Below are 20,216 nucleotides of genomic sequence, written 5' to 3'. Positions count from 1 at the left end.
TGTGCCTTTCTTCAGCAGGAAGTTCAGCCTCTGCCATAGCAATCCAGCATTCTAAGGCTGAAATTAGAAACTTCTAGCCTTCTCAAGAACCAGACTAAGCAATCATTCATATTTATTTCCTTTGCTTTCAAATCAGCTGAGCAAGTCATATAGGCTACCCAGCTTCAAGGATGAGAAACACACTTCATCTTACAATGGCACGAATATGCATAAGTAACATCAAACATTCGGAGATGATTTATATTGTTACAAACTTAGAAATGACCTATTTTGCAGATCATCTTTGAAAGTAGATACTGTCTTCTCTCTAATGATCATCTCCTTTGAAATTAATATCAATTTAAGAGCATATAATAACATAAAGATGTTTATAAATGGCGATTTAATAATACAGGTATATCAGGAACTTTTTTTTTTCTTTGTATATCTCTGAAAATATTCTGGCCACATCTTTTAGTTACCTCTACAAGCATTTAGGTCATTAAGCATTTAGGTCATTTACCAGAGCTTCTTCATTATTAATAATGGAGATAAAATTTCATGAGCTAGCAATTCTTTTGATGCAAGACATAAAATTTATAATCATCCTATGCAGGGAGAAAATCTCCTTATATTACAAATATTTTATAATCATAAACATTAAAAGGATTGGTTTGTATGTCCCCTTGCCAAATATGGTGTTCTGTATTAGAAACTAGTAGATGGAGTAGATATGGTGAAAGATAAAACGTCATTAATTTTGTGAGGACAGTAAGGAATCACCTCTACTACAGACTAAAAGTTTTAGCTGTAAGGCTGGGCAGATGGGATGTATACAGACCACTATAAATAGAGATGTCCACCTGCTTGCCTTCTAAAGTGTTTAACATACATTAGAGGATGTTGAGGTTCCTACCGCTGTTCTATTCCTTCTACAGAATAGGTAACAGAAGCATAGGGAGCTCAAGAAAAGTAGCCACACCATTCAGGACCTGAAGTTAATAAATATATTGATAACTAAACAAAAAACACTCATTTACTTAGTGGGTTAGAATTAAATGGCATACAGTGCATATTGTTTATGGATCTTAAGTAGAATGAATTGGAACTGATAAACACATACAAAATTCTATGTAAAGATGCAAGCATAAAATTGAAAATGATAGATTTTATTTTATCTAAGCCTTAAAAATATCAAAATGAAAGAAACAAAGGAGTAAAACTTAAATAAGCACTGTCATCTTGAGCATTTCACGACTAGTTCTTTCAGTTTAGTTCAATATTTCTATATTACAAAAATGAACTATTTTAACTGAAAATGAAAACAAACTGGATGTAGCTTTTCTTCTTTCTGTACACACACACACACACACACACATGCGTGTGCACACTTTGATCTCGTGTTGATTTTATATTCCTGCTAATAAATGTATTTCTTTTATCTTTCCCTGCTCCCAAAGTTGTAGAGAGAAGCCTCTTAACATTTAGAATTATTTCACATTTTATAAGTAAGCTGCACTAAATGTTTAACAGCAAGAGCGGTAGGTTCATATGGCCTTTGTTTGATATTCATGCATGATTTTACTACTATAATACAAGACTGTGCTATCTTGAGAAATTATGAAAATTCCTGTGCTTTCATTTCTTCTTAGGTAGAAAGAGGATAAAAACACTAGGTACCTGAATATATTGTGGTAAATTAAACACTTCAGAAGAGGGTTCAACAGACATGTCAATTAATAATGGTCTTCAACCTCATTAGTGATAAGTCAAGATTGCAGTGGAAATATCAAGAGTATGGTAAGGGAATATTGTGGTCCATAACGTATCAAATTTACCTTACTCTTTCTCTTTTCTTATGTTCTGGTTAGAGAGCCATAGGTAACAGTCTTCTGAGGTCTACCTATCTGGAAACCTCTGCAATTTTCACCGAGGGCAGTCTTATCCTCACAAAGTCCAAGCAAAGCAGTAGCCCTCCTTTATAAGTATTTATTTTTCCTTGGCGGTGTTCACCCCTAGAACATTTAGTTATCTCCAGTCTGCCAACTTCAGCCTTGCTTTGGGCTCTCAGATCCTCTTTATACAATGTACGTGTTAAATATCATTTCTCTTTATTTTCACCATCCTTTGAAATACTCTCTTAAAAATGTTGTTCAGTTAACATGAAAGCTTGTATCTTGACAGTAAGTCTCAAATATATCTCCTTGCTAGCAGCCATCTGTCAGCAGGTTGGAACAAGGCTGTCTCTACTGTTAAACTAAAATATATGTTCAGTGGTGTGAAGACCAATTCAATGACAATTTATCTTCACCTCCTTTATTCCTGGGCACAACGTCACCTACAGATTGTGTCCCGCAAATGGTAATGTCACTCTAGCTGTCACTCACATTCTACTTTCAAATCCTTGCAAGAAAGAAAGCCTACAAGAGAATTTAGAAGTCCCTGATTTGTTTGCTGATATCCCAAGGACTCTGACCTCCACTCTTTGGAATCATAAAAAGCTTGATTTTCACCTTTACATTGCCTTTCAAAGTACAATTTTTTTTTTCTAAAGTAAATAGTGACTTCAGGCTTAAAAAAAGAGTCATGAAGGCGTGGAAGGAGATAATAATTGAAAAGCTATTATTAGCACTAGGTTAAGATGTGTACAGCAACAGTAAGAAGGACAAAATATTATTGCTACTGCAGTAGAGAGAAAATAAGTGTCAAAAGGAAGATAAGTTGGAAAATTCAACTACGAAAGCCTTTCAGTGGCTTTATTGATATAGAAATATTTTCTCTGCTTTTTGTATCTCAATGCTTTCTTGCAAGGTTTATTTATTTTTTTAATAAAATTGTTCAGAAAATAAGACATGACGAGCAGCTCGGGTCTAGAGGACTGTTAGACACCTCTGGATTTGTAAAGTGTAGGGAAATGGATGAATGGATTCAGAGTACCCTAAAAATATCTAATAGAGATGAATACCATTGCCTGAAGTATCTTTACTTTGTTATAAAGAAGAATTGATGGAAAGTAAGTTAAATGCCAGTCACCATAAAATCTTAGTGTTTTTCTCTTGGTATCCTAAAGATGTGAATTAGCTATGAAAGTTAGAGAAAAGAATACTCAATTATATCCTTAATCATAATAGAATATATGGTCAGTAAGTCAATATTGATTGTCATTATTATAAATTATTTTATAATTTGTATGATTTGTGATGATTTTATGTATAGACTTCGAGGACATTTTCATATTTTAATACTTGATTAAAGATAGGAAGTTGAATAATATCTGGGTTGAATGGTGTAATGCTCTTAAAACAATGCAGATGTCACAGGATTATAAAACAAAAACCCATCCTGCCTATAATAATGAGGTTAAACCTGAAGAACAACAGGCCTTATAAGTCTAGTTTTTTTCATGCATGTCAACTAGTTATAGCACAGGCAGAAAAACACATCTTTATTTGAATTGTGACTTAAAAAGTAGACGGGATTTTTGACTCCTCAGTTCATATATGCCTTTAGAACTGCTGCTCCAGAGTATTTTCAAGTCAATTTATTTTATATTTCTGATTCTAAGAAATACGTTTTTTTCTCTAGAAATACAAACTTTTCTCTGTAATCATTCACAATTTAGTCAAGAAAATATCAGAGAAAAAATAAAATTTCAGAAATTAGCCTAAGGTGGGAAATGAAAATCTTAGATGGAATCATCCTAGAACAAAAGTGAAAGATCAAGAGAAGTAAAAAATGATAAGAGGAGAACTTAATAAAAATGAAATGTTTAAAGAAAATGATAAAGAAGGAAATGATATAATTGTGAGAAGCTAAGTTTTGGAGCCAGTTCATATGAGCTCCAAGCCTAGTGCTACCTTAGACAGTATGTGAACTGCTCAGTACTCTCAATTACTAGCTCCCTCTGTGCCTGCTTCCTTTACTGAAAATTGAGATAAGTTTAGGACCACTTTGAGAGAATTGAATGAAATATATGTAAAGTGCTAAAAGAAATAGAAATAAATATCAATACTAGGTGTGTGTCTGGCTCACACAGTGGTACCTTGGTTCATGAACTTAATTTTTACTATGATTTTGTAAAAGATGACCACACTTGTTTTTGTGTAGGAAAGATGGCTGTGGTTGTGTTTGTCACCCCATGCAGACTGTGTTAATAAACAAAAAAATTTCCAAATGCTTGTTTGTGAACCAAATTGTTTGCACCCAAAAACACCTGAACTGAGGTACCACTGTATAAGGACAAGTAAATTAAACATTAAATAGAGCCAGAGGCCCACCATTCCATCAGTAAGTGGGCCCAGAGGCTCCTTCATACCTGCCCAAGAAAAAGTCTCACCCAGAAAAGAGCTGCACAGTCACATAACCTTCAGCCAGAGGCCTGCAATACCATTGTCCACAGCCAAGGACCTGCCTGGAAAAGAGCTACACAGGCACACAAGCAATACCCAGAGGCTCACCCTGATACCTTGGATAAGTGTGTGGATACCCTAGCCAAAGCCTGTGCAGAAGACAGGAACTAGGGTGCACAGCCCCAGCCAAAGAGTCCTAGACAATAGCTACATAGAGACCCCAGAAAAAGGCATGCCCAGATACCATCCCAAGTGTGCAAAGGCCCCAGCCAGAAGCCCAACCAGACAACAGGTCAGCTCAGGGATCCAGAAGGCCACCACTCTGAACCCAGGAATTGATGTACTGGTGAGCAGAAAATTAATGGCTGCTTGTTGGCTCATTGATAATTCAAGACCACTGGGTGAGCAAAAAGTCATCTCCACAAAGGCACCACAAGCTGCATCTGTTGTAATGAGAAGACATGTAAATAAATCTCAAAACTAGACTTCCAGATCACCTAAGGCACCCCCAAAGGGGAACGAGATAGAACAATCTGATACTCGACCACCTGGATTCCCTGAACTGGCAATAAAGGATCTGGAAAAAATGAGATCAGAAGTAATTTCTCATATAACAGCAGAGATTGTGCACATAGTAGAAGACATGATTAATAAATGTAGAGGGGACACAGATAAAAAAATAGAGCTGAGGAACATGATAGAATCCAAACATAGGAAATAAATAGAATCCAGAAAACAGATGCAAACAGATTTCCAGGAAATTAAAAACTCCGTTGAAAGTTTATGCAGCAGAAACAGCCAATGTGAGGATAGAATTTCAGATGTAGAAGATAGGATTGCAATTAGTGACCAGAAAAAGAAAAATTGTTTCAAAATAGTAACGGACCATGAGAAATAAATCCAGCAGCTGCTAGATGATGCAGAGAAGAATAACATCAGATGGATTGGAGTAATGAAGAAACAGGAGTGCAGATGACATAAAAAACTGTTCACAGAAGTAATGGCAGAAAACTTTCCAAATGAGGGAAAATAACTTGACATAGAGATAAATGAGGCATATAGGACTCCAAGTATCTGTGATTAAAAAAAAATCTACACATACGCATACAATAGTTAAGATTCCAGAAACCAACAGAAGAACAAAATTCTACAAGCAGTGAAAGAAAAGAAACAAATCACATACAAAGGAGAGCCCATCAGAATCACAGCAGACTTCTCAACACAAACCCATAAGGCAAGAAGAGCATGCAGTGATGTATTTCAAGCCCTAAAGGAAAACAACCTTCAACTCAGATTGATGCACCCTGCAAAACTATCTTTCAAAATTGATGGAGAGATAAGATACTTTCATAATAAAGACCACCTTAGGAACTTCATGAATACCAAACCAGCATTCCAAAAATTTTAAACAATATCCTAGGAAAAGACAATGAGGATCACAACCCCAGGAAGCCCTGCAGACTGAATCCATCAGGCATGACAACAAATTAATTGCAAAGAGGGAGAATCCAGAAAAATGAAAAAGTCATGATAAAGATAAGTCAATATGTATCAGTTATAACCATCAATGTCAATGGTTTCAATTTGCCAATCAAAAGAAATAGACTGGCAGAATGGGCCAAGAAACAAGATCCAACAATATGTCACATACAAGAAAAAAACATAATTCAAAAAGAAACTCATAGAATGAAAGTTAAAGGGTGGAAAACAATACTACATGTGACAAGAACCCCCCAAAAATCAGGAGTAGCTATCCTCTTTGCAGATCAAGTGGATTTCAAACCAGCAATGATTAAGAGAGACAAAGAAGGAAACTACATCCTTGTAAAGGGAACAATCCAAGAGGAAGAGATGACAGTCATAAATATCTATGCACCAAACACTAGGGCACCCATCTGTGTAAAAGAAATACTAATGGGCATGAAAAATCATAAAAGCACTGATACAATAGTAGTGGGGGACCTTAACGCCCCACTGTCACAAATAGATAGATCAACCAGACAAAAAATGAGCAATAAAATACTAGAACTCAATCAAACTCCTAAACAAATGAACTTAACAGATGTTTACAGAGTCTCCCACCCCACGAAATCAGAATAAACATTCTTTTCAGCTGCCCATGTGTCATTCTCTAAAATAGACCACATACTCACTCATAGAACATGCTTAAGTAAGTGCAAAGGAATTGAAGTTATCCCCTGTATATCATCAGACCATAGTGGGATGAAATTGGGGATCAATAGCAAAAGAAACTGCAAGAATTTCATAAACACAGGGAAATTGAACAACACACTTCTGAATAACCAATGGGTCACAGAGGAAATTAATGAAAACAGACTGTTCCTACAATTAAATGACAATGACAACACAACGTAAGGGAATATGGGACACAATGAAAGCAGTATTACAAGGGAAATTCATAGCAGTGAATATTCACATTAGGAAAACAGATTGATTCGGTTACACAACCTGATGCTGAACCTCAAGCTTCTAAAAAATGAAGAGCAGGACAAGCCCAAAGCTCATACAAGGGAGAAATTATACAGATCAGAGGAGAAATCAATGCAATGGAGACTAAGAGAACAATACAAAAAATCAATGAAGCCAAGAGTTGGTTCTTTGAAAGAATAAACAAAATTGACAAACCCTTACACAACCTCATCAAAAAATGGAATGAAAAGGCCCAAATCCATGCAATTAGGAATGAAAAGGGTGAAATTACAACAGACCCAGCAGAAATCCAGAGGATCATCAATACCTACTTGGAGAACCTATACACCAATAAGATGGAAAACAGAAGAAATGGACAGATTCCTAGATACATGTGAATTACCAAAGTTGAATGAAGATGACCTAGAAATTCTAAATGACCCAACATCAATCAATGAAATTGAAAATGTAATTAAAAACTTGCCAACTAAGATAACCTGGGCCCTGATGGCTTCAATGGTGAATTCTTCAAGACATTTAGAGAGCAACTACTGCCCTACTGTTTAAACTCTTCAATGAAATTGAAAGGGAAGCAGTTCTCCAAAATTCATTCCTGGAAGCAAGCATCACCTTGATCCCCAAAGCAGAGAAAGACCCAACCAAAAAAGCAACTATAGGCCAATCTCACTAATGAACATAGATGCAAATATCTTTAATAAGATACTAGCAAATAGCATGAAGAAGATCATCAAGATCATACACCCTGACCAAGTGGGAGTCATCCCAGGGATGCAGGGATGGTTCAACATATGCAAATCAATCAATGTAATACACTATGTTAATAGAGCCAAGGACAAAAAGCATATGATCATCTCAATAGATGCAGAAAAAACATTTGATAAAATCCAACATGCATTTATGTTAAAAAAAAAACTCTCCAAAAATTGGAATAGACAGACTCTACCTCAAGCTGATAAAAGCCATTTATAAAAAACCAACAGCCAATATCATACTAAATGGTCAAAAACTGAAATCCTTCACACTAAAATCAGGAACAAGACAAGGATGTCCACTATCACCTATGCTGTTCAATATAGTTCTGGAAACATTAGCCACATCAACTAGATAAGAGAAAGAAATAAAAGGAATAACAATAGGAAATGAAGATATCAAATTGTCATTATTTGCAGATGACATGATACTCCATATAGAAGACCTTAAGAACTCCACCAAAAGTCTTCTAGACTTAATAATCAAATTCAGTAAAGTACCTGGATACAAGGTCAACACACAAATATCAATAGCTTTCTTCTACACAAACAACAGACTCACTGAGATAGAAATGGGGCAATCAATTCCTTTCACAATAGCATCCAAAAAATTGAAACACCTAGGAATCAACCTAATAAAAGAAATCAAAGGACTCTACTCTGAAAACTATAACACTGAAAAAAGAGATTTAAGAGGGTATCACAAAATGGAAAGACATCTCTTGCTCCTGGGTAGGAAGAATCAACATAGTGAAAATGGTCATACTTCCAAAACCACTATATAGATTCAATTCAATCCCAATTGAAATCCCAGCAGCATACTTCACAGACCTTGAGAAAACAATCCAAAAGTTCATTTGGAACAAGAGACCTAGAGTAGCAAAAACAATTCTAGGCAATAAAGACAAGGTAGGGCGTATCACAATCCCTGACTTGAAACTATACTACAAAGCTACTGTGATAAAAACAGCATGATACTGGCAAAGAAACAGACCTGAGGACCAGTGGAACAGATTGGAAGATGCAGAAACAATGCCAGACACACTCAGCCACCTCATCTTCAACAAAGGAGCCAAACACCCTCACTGGAGGAAAGATAGCCTCTTTAATAAGTAGTGCTGAAAAAATTGGGTTTCATCTTGCCAAAGATTAAAAGTAGACCTATATCTCTCACTATGCAAGAAACTAAAATCAAAATGGATTAAATATCTAAATATTAAAACAGAAATGTTGAACCCCTAGAAGATAGGTTAGGTAGAACTCTTGAAGAGATTGGTTTAGGAAAAGATTTTATGAACAAAACTTCAGTTGCTCATGAACTAGTATAAACAATCAACAAGTGGGATCTCTTTTTACTAAAAGGCTTCTTCACAGCAAGAGAACCCACCAACACTGTGAAGAGACAACCCACATATATGGGAAAAATTTTCGCCAACTGTCCCTCAGACAAAGGTCTACTATCTAGAATTTATAAAGAACGTAAAAAATCAGACCTCCCAAATTTAAAGACCCAATCCAAAAATGGGCATTGGAAATGAACAGACATTTCTCAAAGAAGTAGAAATAGCAAATAAACATATGAAAAAATGTTCAACATCACTGGTCATTCGAGAGATGCAAATGAAAACAAAGCTGAGATTCCACCTCACCCGGGTAAGAATGACTGCTACCATGAAATCAACCAATAACAAATGCTGGCATGGCTGTGGGAAAAGAGGAACCCTGCTCCACTGCTGGTGGGAGTGGAGACTGGTGCAACCACTGTGGATGTAAGTATGGAGATACCGCAAAATCTGGGATTGGAAGTCCCATTTGACCCCGCTGTTCCCCTGCTGGGGATCTTCCCCAAAGAATTAAAAGAATCATATCACAGTGATATATGTGGACCCATGTTAATAGCAGCACAATTCATGATAGCTAAAACTTGGAAGCAACCTAATCACCCATCAACTGGAGACTGGATAAAGAAAATGTGTTTTGTTTTCTTTTGTTATAAAATGGAGTACTACTCAGCCATAAAGAATGAGAAACTAGAGACATTTATAGCTAAATGGACGCACATCGAGGCGATACTCTTATGTGAAATAAATAGCACACAAGTGTAAATATTGAATAGTTTTTGTAGTGTGAGAAACTGAAAGTGTAAATAAGGACTAAAAGGTCTAATAGGTAATGTGAAATAGGAAGAAAAGGGGCAAGGGGGAAGGGGAAGTGGGAGGGATAGGGGAAAGGAAAGAAGGGGATGGAATTAATATGAGAAAAAGAAAAAATGGAAACAAAGTCTTTGTAGATAGGGAGGAAAGGAGGGGTTGTAGGGAGGGCAGGGGAATGGGCAAAAAATAAGAATCATGATAGATTAGGTAAAGGTACAAATTTCCAATGATTAATGTCATTATATTGTATACTTTAAATGTACCAATAAAATTAATTTTGGAAACAGCCCAAGTGCCCATCAACTGGAAACTGGATAAAGAAGATGTGGGTTTTTTATAAAATGGAGTACTACTCAGCCATAAAGAACCAGAAACTAGAGACATTTATAGCTAAATGTATGCATATTGAGGCCATACTCTTAAGTGAAATAAATAGGACACACATGTGTAAATACCAAATAGTTTCTCTGGTGCGAGAAACTGAAAGTGTAAATAAGGATGAAAATGATTAAAATGAATAATTGATAATTTGAAATAAGAAAAGGTCCAGGGGTTTGGGGATGGTGGGAGGGGAAGGGGAAAGGGAAGAAGGGAAAGGAAAAATTATGAGAAAAAAATGGAATCAAACTCTGGGTAAATAGGGAAGGGTGGAGGGAGTGAAGGGTGCACAGGTAAGGGGAGAAAAAATAAGAACTAAGATACATCATGTTCTGGTACAAACACCCAGTGATAAATGTAAATGTATTTTATACCTAAAATGTACCAATAAATATATAAATTTAAAAAGTAAACATTAAATAAAAACTTACTTTATATAATCCAAATGGGCTAAAATATAAATTGGTCAAAATTTAGCGATGATTTTTTTTTCAACTGAGTAACAACTCTACTATGCTAGAACTTGTGCTTAGTTTTTTCTATCCAAGTCTTTTTTTCTCTGTTTTTTTGGAACTTAACAGGAAGTCTACACACCACTGCTAGTACCCACATTCATACTTAGGGACAATGACCTCACTCTTCTTAACTTTTATCTCCTATGTGCCTCTCATTGGACAAATGTTCAAGGAAGCTACAGGTTAGAGCTCAAAAGGCGAGTGATGCAGTCATTAGTCATTAGTCTTTAGGGACAAAAATGTGGTCTAGGAAAAGAGGAAGAGTTACTTGGGTGTTGAAAAGGAGTAACTACCTCACAGATATATCTAGTCTTAGAACAGTAAATTATTTTATATTTATGTAACCACTCAGACACTGTAAAAATTATAGAAAAATCCAGTTTATTTCCTTGTACTATAACAGTGTCAAGTCATATGTCATTGAGAAAAATAGAAACTGATATTTTTACATATAAGAGGCATATTCTAGAGTTTGAATCAGTGTAAAGATGTAGAAGTAAGGAAGATTCAAAGCCAGATAGGCATAACATACTTTTCACAACATAAATAGTTTTCAATTTTCCAATTTTCTGGGAGCTTCACAAGCATTACTGCTAATTCTCACACCAACTCTTAAACTGGGTGTTATCATTGATTTACAGGATGGTCAACAGTCTCAGAAATTCTAACTATATTTTCCAGTATCACATAGCAGTGAAGTGATAAAATCCAATTCTATGTAAAGTGAAAATTTACTTCTGTAACATTACATTATTGAGTGTAAAAGCATTAAAGATGAAGAGATGGCACGTATGAGTACAACATTTCATTTGAAGAGGAAATAAATAATATGAACAAAAGATGAACAAAAATGATATTAAAATGTATTCTGAAGACATAGAACAGCCTGGAAAGAGGGAGGTTGTGTGGAGTTTCAAGAGTATTCCAAAGACTCTGGAATTATTCCAGAGTTCAGACGCATAAGTTTTATGGGGTATAATTAGTTTTGATTCACATCCGTCTTTGTGCCTAAGGGTCAGAAGAAAATTAAGGCATTAGTTACAGAAAAATATGATGGCAAGCGTTATATTAATGGAATATTTTAAACCTTCATTCTAGTATAAGAGAAATTATATAACTCATATATTATTTGTGATAAGATGTAACATGTTTGGTCCATATCTTATAAAACCCACAATTTTTAAAGCTTGAGATTGCACTGCTAATATAGCTTAATAAACATATCTTACGTGTCTACAATGCATACTTGCCTTTCAATGTTTTATGGAAATCATTTATGCTATAAATTTATTGTAGCTTTACTTTAATCTCATTTTATAATAATAAATAGAAATAATTCAGCCTTATTGATTTTTGGCCCAAATGTTTATTTATAATAGTACATCTGTGCTTTTGAAAACAGATGAGAGAATTATGTCTTAAAGCTAAGAAACAATATAAAACTGTCAGATCCTTCCCTTTGACATTACAGGCTAGGATTTGAAAGGAAATGTTAATATTTGGCTAAGATATTTATATTTGCCTGACTGATGGATTTTCCTTCCTGTCTTAATTATTTCTACTTCTTGCTGTTTTTAGAAATTTCAAATAGCATCAGAAATATTTTGGCTATTCTACAAGTCTAGTAACCTTGTTATTGCGGAAAATACAGAATATCTTAGGGAAAACCACATGAAATTGACCAACCAACACATGAATATTGTATTATAAAGAGCCAAATAAACTCAGAAAAGCAAAATTATTTCTCTATTTGTCACCATTGAGAAGCAAAGAAATGTGCTCCCTTCGCCAGCACATATACTAAAATTGGAACGATACAGAGAAGATTAGCATGGCCCCTGCGCAAGGATGACATGCAATTTCGTGAAGCGTTCCATATTTTTTTCTTCTTACTCTGAAACAAGATATAAACATTTACCTCTATATGAACCAGTTGCCTAAAGATCAGGCCAGATTAAGTCACAGTTGCATCTTAATCCAAATTCTGTATCTGCATTTGAAGCCAGTGAAGAACCGAGTCTGCGTGTGGCTGTTGGAGGCAAAATTTATCTTACTGTTTACTGTCCTGCAAGTGTTGTTAATAAAGTGAACAGTATGTCTTCAAGTGACAAGTTGAAAAGATGGGGAATTCTTGGTGTACAGGGAGCATTGCTGAGTCACTTTATACAGCCAGTTTATATCAGCAATATACTTGTTTGTGATGGGAATTGCAGGGATACTAGAGGCTTAGAAATTGCGATAAAGCAATGTGTTGCTGATGCACTCATTTCAAGTCTTCCAATGTTTTACTTAGTCAACTGCCCTCATATTAGCTTAGTGCCCTCTGTATACCCATTTCAAATGAATTTGGAGTATAAATCTCTGAGTATGAATTGGGCACAAGGGGACCTTACTCTGGAGATTGTGGATAGCCTAAATGGGAAAAATCACTGAAAGTTCCCCATTTAAAAGTGGTTTGTCAATAGCAAGTCAGCTTTGTAAGGCTGCAATGTTAAGTAGATTTAAGCTGCTTGCCAAAGAAGTAAAAAGAGACTATTTATTTAAAGCAAGTACATATTATGCAGCTAAGCATATGTCTGGCTCCTATCAAGAAGCTAAAACTTTATTGAAATCCTACTTACAGCAACATGGCTATGGCTCCTGGATTGTGAAATCTCCCAATATAGAGCAATTTAATATGTGAATTCGACAATTTCTTGTCATATTAAACATCTTCTATTTTTTAAAAAAAGAAACAAAGGAATGTATATTTTGGACATGCAGAATACTCTGAATAGTAAAGTCAGAATTGTAAGGTCAGGGTAGAGCATGTATCTAGGCCAGTATGATACACTTGAAAATAATATCACTTGAGTAAATTTCTCCTTTACATAAGCCTAAGAGATATATCTATCTGACACTATGAAAAGTAGAGGAAAAATGAAATATAAAATAACACATTTCTCAGTAACTTCTTACAAAATTAGTTCAAATTCTAATACTTTAAAAAATTGTCTCAACTCAAATTTTAGATAGCCTTTCATAGATTCCTAGTATGGCTTAGCATATATTTTATAGATTATTTGCATGTATTTCTACAATTAGTTTTAGAACTTAAGGATTGAGATGCTATTAAAAAGTTTTTGTACTCCAAATATTCAATAGAGAAAGTGGCACCTCACTCAAGATCAATGAATGATACTGCTCTGAACTGTTTCATCTTCTGTGAATTGTTTTTGTTCAAGTGATGATTATTGTAATACAGTTTAGTTTGTAGAATTAAAAATTAGGTTAGTTGAAGAAGATGCAGAGAGAGTGGATGACATGACAAGGAATAGAGGCAGACCAATGCAGACAATTTCTGCTTATGGCTTTGGAGTCGTAGCTAATGTTGAATAAACCCTTCCATGAAAAGTAGCATTTTTGTTTCAAGATGTGAATCAAATTAATGTGTTTCTAGAATTAAATTAAGATAGATGCTTCAGGAAATTTTTCAGGTAGAAGAAAAGTAAATCTAAATGGAAGGACTGAAATGACAAACATATTTAGATAGCTGTCAAAGAATCTAGGATGATTAAAACAGTTAGATCATTGGGGGCTATAATATAGTGCACACAAAAATAATGCAAGTTTCATTGGATGGAGATGGATCATAAGTGCTTTAATGTCATTTCTTTTGGTTCAGAAACTGATAAACAGTAACTTTTTAATTTAATTAAATATTCAAGGATGCATATTTTACTCCCTAGGATTACCACTAACTATATGAAACTGATGTTAATGTGATATGTTTACTGGCTTGTATATTTTGAACCATCCTGTATCTTCGGAATAAATCCTACTTGGAATAGTGTATAATCTTTTTCATGTGCTGGTAGATCTGATTTGCTGGTACTTTGTTGTGAATTTTTGTTTTATTTTCATAAGCAAGACTGGTTTATAAATTTTGTTGTAGTTGTGTCCTTGTCTAATTTTGGGATCAGGGTACCGCTAGCTTCCTAGAATGACCCAAAGATTCTTATCCCTTTCAATAGCTTGATTCAATGTTGGTAAGGTGTAAATGTGAAGGAATTTGATCATTTCTTAGACTATCAATTTTGTTGGTGTACAGTTATTCATAATAATCACCAGCAATCATTTGTATTTCTGTAGTGTGAGATGAAATTCTCCCTTCTAAATTGCTAACTTCATTTATCTAGGTCTTCTTTTTCCTTCTTCGTTAGTTTAGCTAAATGTCACTTTTATTTGTCTTTCCAAAAATCAACTAATTTCATCGATCCTTTTATTATTTAATGTCACTTGTTTTCACTTCTTTGGTCTCTGATCGTTGCTATTTTCCCTTCTAATAGTTTGCATTTGTTTGTTCCTGCTTTTCTAGTTCCTTGACTTACATCATTTTGTTGATTAATTTAAGTCTTTGTAATTTTTTGTTTGATGTAATTATCTATTGCTATAAATTTCCAGTTTGGTACATTTTGTACTGCTTTTCCTCTATCCGATAGGTTTCAGTATATTCTGCTTTCATTTTCCATTGTTTCAAGATTTTTTAAATTTCCCTTTTGGTTTCTTCATTGACCCTTTGGTTGTTAAAGATAATGTTGTTTACATATCCTATATTTGTATAATTTCTAAAATTCTACTTACTGATTTCTACTTTTACTTACGCGTTCTGAGAAAATACATGCTATGATTTCAGCTTATGTTTTTTAAATTTATTGAGTTTTTTTATCACCTTATACGTGCCTATCTTGGAGAATGTCCCATGTACTGAGAGGAATGTGTATTATGAGGTTATTAGATGAAATATTCTATAAATATCTGCTAGGTTCATATGGCCTACACTACAGTTTAAAGCTGATGGTTGGTTTGTTTGTTGGTTGGTTGGTTTAGATTATCTGTCCATTGATGAAAACAATGGACAGATAATCTGTCCATTGTTGAAATCTTCAACTATGACTTTGTAAGTGTCTCTCTCTTCTTTTGGATGTGATTCATTTTGTATCATATATTGAGTTCTCTAATGTTGAATGCATCTATATTACCACTGATATCTCCTTTTGTTGAAATTATCCCATTAGCATCATATAATGAGTTTCTTCATGTTCTCTTTTTACAGCTTTTTAGTTAAGGTCCTTAAAGTCTATTTTATCTACTATAAGTATAGCTTTTCTTCCTTACTTTTGCTTTCTGTTTGCATGGCACAGGCATATATTTTTCTGTCCTTCACTACCAATCCCTACCTGTCTTCAGTGGTATGAGTTTGTTCAGACAGCTTATTACTGGGTCTCATTGTTTTTGTCTTTGTTTTTGTTCTTTTTAAAAATCCATTCAAACAGTATAATTATAACTAGGGAAGTTAATCTATTTACTCTTTACTATTTATAAGTAAAGACATTCTCCTTTCATTCTGTTAATTTTTCTTATTCTTTTGGGTGTTCTTTGCTCTTTTATTTTCTCTTGGTCTTTAAATCTTGGATTTTAGAGGTTTTGGGTAATAATAGGGTTTCATTATCTTCCAGTTCTCTTTTGTATATCTCCTCTGCTGCTGAGCTTTGCACTTTTTGATATTTCCATGATGGTAGTTATCATCATTTTATTTCTAATTAAAACTTCCTTCAATGTTTCTTATGGTGTCAGTCTGGTGGTGATGAATTTCCTCAATGTTTTCTTGTCTTGAAACTTTTTGTTGTTGTTGTTTTTGAAGGGTAATTTTGTCGGTATACTATTCTTGATTGGCAAGTTTTTAATTTCAGGACTTTGAATATAGCATTCCATTCTCCTAGGGGCTATAAAGTTCCTCTAAGAACTGAGCTTTTGGTCCTTTGTAAGCACCGTACCATTTTTTTTTCTCTTGCTCTTTTGTATCTCTTCTTTGTTGTGCACTTTCAACCTTTTTTACTCTACTGCCCCTCAGAGGGTTTTTGGGGGTTAAATTTATTAGGAATTACTTGAGCTTTCTCAGAACTGATGTCCATCTCTTTTTCAGGATTTGAAAATCTTGTAATAATTACTTTGTTGAATAATTTTTTCTATGACTTTTTCCTTTCTTATCTCCCAGTAGAACACTCAGAGTGAAAGTTTGCTCACTAATAGTGAACCATAATTCTAAAGACTTTCTCTGGTCTTTTAAATTGTTTTCTTCTCCTTTTTTCTTTTATTTTCTTAAAACTATCTGGCTCATTTAAAAAGACTCGTCTTTTTTGCATTATCAATTATTCATTCTAATCATTGGTACATTTTAGGTATACAATATAATGTCATTTATCATTGGAAATTTGCACCTTTACATAGTCTCTCTTGGTTCTTATTTTTCACCCTTACCCAGCCGTCCCTTCAACCCCTCCATGCCTCCCTATTTACAAAGATTTTGTTCCTATTTTTCCATTTTCTCATATTAATTCCATACCCTTCTTTCCTTTCCCCTACCCCTCCCACTTCCTTCCCCTTTGCCCCTTTTCTTCCTATTTCACATTACCTATTATACATATTAGTCCTTATTTACACTTTCAGTTTCTCACACCAGAGAAGCTATTTGGTATTTATACATGTGTGTCCTATTTATTTCACTTAAGAGTATTGCCTCAGTGTGCATCCATTTAGCTATAAATGTCTCTAATTTCTCATTTTTTATGGCTGAGTAGTACTCCATTTTATTAAAAAACCACATTTTCTTTATCCAGTCTCCAGTTGATGTGTTTAGTGTGAGGCCTTGGATTCAAGATCCGGCACTTGAATACACACAGAATCTCTCTCTCACACACACACACACACACACACACACACACACACATCCTGTCTTCAAGCTAAGAAATTATTTCTTGTCTATGATCAACTTTCTGTTATAGTCTCATCTGAATTTTTTATTTCCTCTTGAATTCTTGACATCCAAGAGTTTTGATTTTTATAGTCTCGATCTCTACTAAATTTCTCATTCATATGGTGAAATGTCTTCCCTATTTCACCAGATTGTCTTCTCTTCTATCTCCTTGAATTTCTTTATAAATTATTCTTTTGAATTATTTGTCAGGCAATTCACTGATTATATTTTCCTTTCAAAGAGTGACTGTGTTCCTTTGGAGGATTATGATACTTTGTTTTCATGCTTCTTGTGTCTGTTTTTCAAAGGTGGTCAGTTGGTTGCACCTGATAATTTTATAAAGTAGCTTTTGTAGTCAAAATACTTTTAACTGGCAATGTGGCCTAGGACTTTGGTCTGATATGCTACACTATTGGTGTGGTGTCTGTGACCAGTGTGGGCATCTCGATGATATGGACTGGAGGGACTGTGAGACTCTACTGCCAACTTGGATGTAATTCCCTTGGGTGGGGCAGGATTGGCATCTCCAGGCATGGTGCACCTGACTGTGTGGAAGCAAGGCATCAGTTTCTTCAGGTTTGGGGAAGGTCAGGCCACACTGGGTTCCAAGTCATGTGCAATGCACTGTGTTCAGTCACACAGTTGGTCACCTCGGGATTTGAGAATCACATTGGGGCTGATCTGCACCAGTGAGTCTAAGTGGGCACCTATAAATTTCTGAAAGCTGAGCAGGGGATTTAGCAGGCTTTGCTGCTCAGGAAGTTATCCTCAAGTGCTTCCTGGGTTTATGGGATGGTAGGTGGACCCTGCTGGCTTGTCCTCGGGGCTGTTCTGCAGAGGCGTAAATACAGATTCCCATTTGCTTCAGTAGTAGTGGGTATCAAGGTGGCTCTAAGCAGCAAAACCCTGGATAGAGAAAGGCACAAGTGGACAATGTGGCAGTTTCATGACTGGCAGCTCCCCCAGAGTGGTTAAGGGCCTGCACAGTCTGTAGAGTTTTCCTGCAAAAAATGATTTGGGTGTCCATGTCATAAGCTGGGATGTCCTGCTCACCTCTTCCTGCCGTGGGACATCTCTGTTGAGGCAGGACTGAGCTCAACAGATGCACAGCAGACACTGCACTAAGCTCCTTCTTTAAAAGGCAGTCAGCTCTCTTTGTGTTCTGTAATAACTCTGCTATATGTCCAGTGTACTGTGATGCTCTGCCTCAAACTCTCCAGGGAAATACTGGATTTTCCCCCAATTATTTTGATGCTTTAATGTGGAGGGAAGCATGCTAGGCCTTCTAGTCAGTTATCTTGATGCTATCAATTTCTCTGAAAAGAATTCTATATATAATGATTTTGTAGGCATAAGCTTAGAAGCAAACAGTTTTCTTCTCCAGGGTAGGAGGAATATCTATGTGAAATATTATCCAGACATATTTTTTGGTGTAAAGGGACAGATGTTAGTTATAACCAAAAAGTTTTCAATAAATAACAAAGAAAAATATTCATCTGCTAAAAGTGATGTAGTTAAAAATAAGCTTTTGGAAAAATGTCAAATATTTAGAGCAGTCATTCTGATTAGTGATGCATCATTTGATTTATTCTTTCTTCCTTTCTCTCAGTGTGCTATAAAAATTTTATTCCTCCTGAAAGTATCTTTATTTTTGCCTTTGTAGATGTTTTGAATGAAGATGAAAACATATATTTGGTTCACCAGCAGTGAGTCATGTATAAATTACACACTACCAAGGGAGATAATCTTCCTGCACTACACACAAAGCCAAATATTAGTATTTTAAATTTCTACACATTGAATAATAGAGAGTAACAAACAAATTAACCATCCAGGGATTTTCTGGAAGTAATATTTCTGAGAAAATCAGCAATTTAAAATATTTTTTGCAGGTGAGAGAAATTTAAAAAGAGAATCTTCTGATAAATAAATTGAAAAATGAAACAAAACGACGTTTACACAACGACATGGAAAATATTTTAAAGTTGCATGATTAATAACTATTGAAATGTATTTTACACACAAATTCATTTCTTTACATTATACAACTCGGTGATTTTAATGTTCAGATTTCTGTAGACTACAATCTAAGAACCCTATTCCGTAGAAAAACCTTTATCTATAAGCATCATCTTCTTTCTTACCGAGTCACATACCCGCGGCCACTTCTAAGGAAATGCTAATGTGTTTCTGTATCTATAGATGCACCTATGTTGGAAATGTCATATGACTGGAATCATTGAATACATATTATATTTTAGTAACTAATTTCACTTACGATGGTCTTAAATTTCATCCATTCTGTCTCATGCATTGGGACTACATTTCATTTTTCTGCTAAATAATACTCTATTTTGCTGTCTCGGTATGTTTATCCATAAATTAATGGACATTTGTCATTTGTCTTGCTTCTATGGTTTACCTATTATAAACAATGTTATGAACATTCTTACAGAAGTGTATAAACATGTTTACATTTTTGTTAGATGTATGCCAAGGAAGAGAATTTCTGGATCATGTGATATAATAATCTCAAGGAACTGTCGAATTATTTTTCAAAATGTCTATACCATTTTTTACTTCCACCATGTTTCTAATTTCTTCACATTCTTGACAACAGTTATACGAGTTATGCAGTCGTTTCCTACTGGTTTGCATTTCTTTAATGACCAATGATTTTTGAGTAACTTTTCATATGCTTATTGTTTATCTATGTTTCACTTTAAAAGTTTTTATTTCTTCATTGTGGCTTTATTGTTTATCTAGTTTGGATATACATGCTCTATGAGATATATGAATTTCAAATATTTTCTCCCACTCTGAGGATGTTTCTTATAACTTCCATT

General features: G+C 34.8%; 1 protein-coding gene and 1 non-coding gene across 7 annotated transcripts in view; both read left to right on the top strand.

The window, feature by feature from the left end:
* Csmd3 (CUB and Sushi multiple domains 3) overlaps positions 1–20,216 on the top strand; it is a 1,141,260-nt gene that overhangs the window by 91,277 nt on the left and 1,029,767 nt on the right. The gene's annotated exons all lie outside the window — the stretch shown is intronic.
* Positions 12,351–12,457, top strand: LOC147824091 (U6 spliceosomal RNA). The gene has a single exon (XR_015442945.1). It is a non-coding gene; the product is annotated as a U6 spliceosomal RNA (small nuclear RNA).

The sequence above is a fragment of the Heterocephalus glaber genome, unplaced genomic scaffold (genome assembly GCF_053883595.1).
Source record: "Heterocephalus glaber isolate CG9 unplaced genomic scaffold, H.glaber_assembly_v1.0 deba00001555, whole genome shotgun sequence".
Classification (NCBI taxonomy): Eukaryota; Metazoa; Chordata; class Mammalia; order Rodentia; family Bathyergidae; genus Heterocephalus; species Heterocephalus glaber.
Note: the sequence above shows the minus strand (reverse complement) of the source record. Positions and strands in the feature narration are given on the sequence as shown.